This window comes from Arachis ipaensis, chromosome B1 (genome assembly GCF_059453495.1).
Source record: "Arachis ipaensis isolate K30076 ecotype BB chromosome B1, ASM5945349v1, whole genome shotgun sequence".
Lineage (NCBI taxonomy): Eukaryota > Viridiplantae > Streptophyta > Magnoliopsida > Fabales > Fabaceae > Arachis > Arachis ipaensis.
Window position 1 is genome coordinate 64249557 of NC_142436.1, and position 4461 is coordinate 64254017.

The 4461-nt window shown below is 44.0% G+C and overlaps 1 non-coding gene across 1 annotated transcript; it reads left to right on the forward strand.

The window, feature by feature from the left end:
* Window positions 1-3367: 3367 nt before the first annotated feature.
* Window positions 3368-3474, forward strand: LOC148576841 (small nucleolar RNA R71). Its single transcript, XR_015903419.1, has one exon. It is a non-coding gene; the product is annotated as a small nucleolar RNA R71 (small nucleolar RNA).
* The last annotated feature ends 987 nt before the right edge of the window (window positions 3475-4461 follow it).

The following is a 4461-nucleotide window of genomic DNA, read 5'->3' on the forward strand; positions in this document are numbered from 1 at the left end:
TTGAGTCCTGAGATCTACAGTCTTAAATTTCAATTTCCTTATTTCATTGCTACACCAAGCCTTTTCTCATTTCCGTTTAGATCCGCTTTAATTCAAGTCATCTTCTACTTTTCTGTTTATTGCATTTTACTTTTCCTTGTTTAATTTATGCAAATCCAATTCCCAATTCCCTTTACAATTCAAGCCATTTACATTTCTTGCACTTTAAGATTCTGCAATTTACATTTCTTGCAATCTAAGTTTCTGCAATTTATATTACTTGCACTTTAAGATTCAGTCTATTTAATTTCTCTGCGCTTTAAATTCTTGCCAATTGTCCCTCTCGTTTTTAATTTCATGCAATTTAGCTTCTGTCGAATACAAACCACTCAAATCAACTCTTGATTCGCTAGACTAAGTCATCCACTAAACTAAAATTGCTCAATCCTTCAATCCCTGTGGGATCGACCTCACTCCCATGAGTTTTATTACTTGATGCGACCCGGTGCACTTGCCGGTTAGTTTCGTGTTGGATCGTTTTCCACACATCAGCCGGGACCGGCAGTGCTGGGCAGACAAGAGGGAGAGAGAGCAGCGAAGAAGAAAAAAGAAAAGAAGAAAGCTGCCTCTCAACAGGGCAGGTTGCCCTGTTATTGCCCAGAATGTGTCGTGTGCGGACGCACATGGGCCTGTGCGGACGCACAGAGAGCACAACTAAGAAAGGTTGCGAATGCATACAGCGTGCGATCGCTGCGACCAGAGAGGTTGCATAAGGACGTGCGAACGCACAAAGACGTGCGACTGGACAGACATGCTTTTTTTTATACTTGGGGACAGAGGCATGAGTGCGTGTGCACACAGGTCCGTGCGCACACACAGGGGTTAGAAATGGCAGAGGTTGTTCATGCGCACAAGCCGTTCCCTCGCTCCCACCAGAGGGGCTATCAAGTTGCGTGAGGGCGCACAGGTCTGTGCAGCAGCACAGATAAAGTATGAGAGGGGACGTGTGCGTACGCACGTAGATGTGCGCACGCACAGATCAGAGAAAACAGGGTAGCGCGCATGCACAAGCTGCACTGGCGCTACGACCAGAGGGTACATTAAGTCGTGTGCGGACGCACAGGTGCGTGCGGCCGCACAGGTGGCGAAAAACACAGTTTTGTGCGCACGCACAGATGCCCTGTTTCAGAAAATTCTTTTCTTTTCAAAACTAAGGTTCCTACCCTTAGCATATCAACATACCAACCCCAAATCATTCAAACAAGCACAATTTCATGATCCACAAGTAAGTTTACTCATTTAACTCAAAATCATCAAACCAAACCTAAACTACTCATTATATCACAAGAAAGCAATTAATTCAAAAGGTTATAAACAAGAGATAAAATTGAAACAATGTTACCATGGTGGTGTGTCTCCCACCGAGCACTTTGGTTTAGAGTCCTAAGTTGGACTTGCATGGCTTCATTTGTCACTTGGAAACTTCACCAAGGAGGAAAATCTCCAACTCCTTGGCATTTTTGGGTTGAGTGTGATCCCTTGAATTTGACTTCTTGGCAACATCCTTTTTTTCTTGTTCCTTCCCATCCTCAATCACTTGATCTTCAACGATGTCACACCCAAAAATAGAATAAGCTTCAAGAACGGGCTTGCTTGACTCCTCCAAAGTGAACTTGACCAACTTGCCATCTGACTCGAAAGAATAAACTCCCGAATGTGCATCTAGCTTGAAACGGGCCGTCTTTAAGAATGGCCTTCCAAGGAGTATGGACGATGGCTTGTTAGAGTCAATGGGAAGGGTCTCCAAAATGTGAAAATCAACTGAAAAGAGCAACCCTTGAATATTAACTAGCACATTCTCTGCAATCCCCACAACTAACACAATACTTTTATCAGCTTGCACAAACCTCGCCCTAGACCTCTTTAGGGGTGACAAATTCAATCTTTCATAAATGGGGAGTGGCATAATGCTTACGCACGTCCCCAGATCACACATACAGTCCATAAATTTCATCCCACTAATTAAGCAAGTGACCAAACATAGGCCGTGATCATTGCATTTTTCAGGAAGTAAAGAAGAGATAGAATCATCTACCGGCCTTGTGTTGAGGTTGCCAAGCTTGTCCTTGTGAGTACAAACATCTTTAAGGAACTTGGCATATTTGGGCACTTGTTGAATGGCTTGGAAGAGGGGAATGGTGACTTCGATCTTCTTAAAAACTTTCACCATATTGGGGTCAAGCTCTTCTTGTTTCTTAGCCTTCTTGGCTAAAGTTGGGAATGGAACGGGAAAAGGCTCTTCAAGCAAGGTCTTTCTCTTTGGCTCCTTGACCTTGGGTGGTTCCTTCTCGCTTTTATCAACACCTTCATCTTCATCCCTCATCACCTCCACTTTATCTCCTACCTCTTCATTGTTTGTCTCTTCACTCAACTTTGTAGGCATAGCAACATTCTTATCAAGTTTAGTGCCGCTCCTAAGGGTAATGGAATTAATGCTACCCTTAGGGTTGGGTTGAGGTTGGGAGGGTAAACTACTTGATGTTGAAGCTTGTTGGGTGTTTTGTGCGGTTTGAGGAGGGATAGTTAAACGGGAAAGGGCATCGGCTATCGTAGCCATATACGCCTCTTGTTTCTTATGGAACTCTCGTTGCTCTTGCATGAAGGTGTGAATTGTGTCATTCATGTGAGGTTGATTGGAAGGGATGGCTTGGTTAACTCGAGGAGGGCTAGGCCTACTATGTGGGTGTTGGTACTTCCCTTGAGGTTGAGATTGTAGGGGTTGTTGATAGGGTTGTTGGTATTGTGGTTGACCTTGGGGATATTGATGGTAGTAGACTTGAGCATTTTGGTTGGGTTGAGTTTGAGGGGCTTGATTCCACTTTTAGTTTGAATTATCCCTCCACCCTTGGTTTTGATTGCCTCCATGTTGGTAGGAGCCTTGATTATAATTTGGTCTTTGTGGATAAGGGTTGGCTACTGCCAATGTAGTGTCCTATTGGAGTTGAGGGCACTTATCGGTGTAATGAGTGTTAGAAGCACAAACACCACATATCCTTGATGGTCCTTCGATCCTTGGAGGTTGAGGTGGAGCATTTATCAAAGCTTGAGGAATTTGTTGCCCTTGGGTGATTTGTCGCAACAAGATTGTCATTTCACCTAGGGTCTTGGTCAAAATAGCATCTCCGGAGGGAGAAACTTCACTCAAAGCTTTCGGTTGTGGACTTCTTTCCCTTGAGTGCTGAGTTGAGTCCGCCAAGTCTGATATAACTTTCCATGCTTCTGCGGCGCTCTTGTTTTTGGTCAATGATCCTCCACTCGCGGCATCTAGGAGGAGCTTGTCTTGGTGGTGCATTCCTTGACAGAAATAAATGATAAGAACCAACTCATCAATCCTGTGGTGAGGGCAAGCCTCCAGCAACTTCTTAAATCTCTCCCAGTATTCATACAAAGTCTCCCCATCCCGTTGCACAATTCAAGAGATCTCTCTTCGCAACTTGTCTGTTTTCTGAGGAGGGTAGAATTTTTCCAAAAATTCCTTACGCAACAAGTCCCAATTGGATCTAACTTCACCCGGTTGAGTATAAAACCACTCCTTCGCCTTTTTCTCCAAAGAGAAAGGGAAAGCGAAGACCAACACTACGGCTTCATCCGCCCCATGTCTTCTCGCAGTTGCACATGCAACTTGGAAATCCTTTAGATGCTTCGGAGGATCTTTCCCAGGCAGTCCATTGTATTTGGGAAGCAAGTTTATCGTGCTGGACTTGAGCTCAAAATTTGGGTCTAAAGCCGGATACAAAATTTGAAGCGGTTGCAAGTCAAGATCAGGAGCTCCGACCTCCTTCAAGGTGATTCTTCGAGGTGGGTCCGCCATGACTATGTCACCTGAGTTACTCAAAGAGAGTTCAGTACTCCCCACAGATGAATATAGAGTCTCCTCGTTGATTGGAGAATGATAGTCACGGATGGGTGGTGATAGTGAGCGGGAGGTTTCCCCAAGGGGTCCCGATTCACTATCCACAAAAGCTAGCCGACACCGAGCTTGCCTTAAATGAGTTAAAGTTCTTTCGATTTCCGGATCAAAAGTGGTCAAGCTCGGGTCTGGAAGCGACCGTGTCATTCAACTGAGGAGGCAATGAAAACCATGCAATTATGAAAAGCAAAACAAAGATATGCAAGTAAACAAAAACCACTTGACAGTCAACAACTATTAAAACTAACTAGAGAGAAAATTAATACCTACAATTAGTTCTAAGTAGCAAATCAAAAGTCAAATATTCACACTATTCACATATTTACAACAACCAAAATTGTAGCACTCATTGCACTTAAAGTGAACTCCCCGACAACGGCGCCAAAATTTGTTGAATGTGATGGCCAATTCGCATATAGGATTAGGAACTCGGTTATCCGAAAAATGGAATTAGCATTGTAAGTATAGTCCTAACCTAACAAGTTGGCCACCGATCAAATTGGAGGTTCACA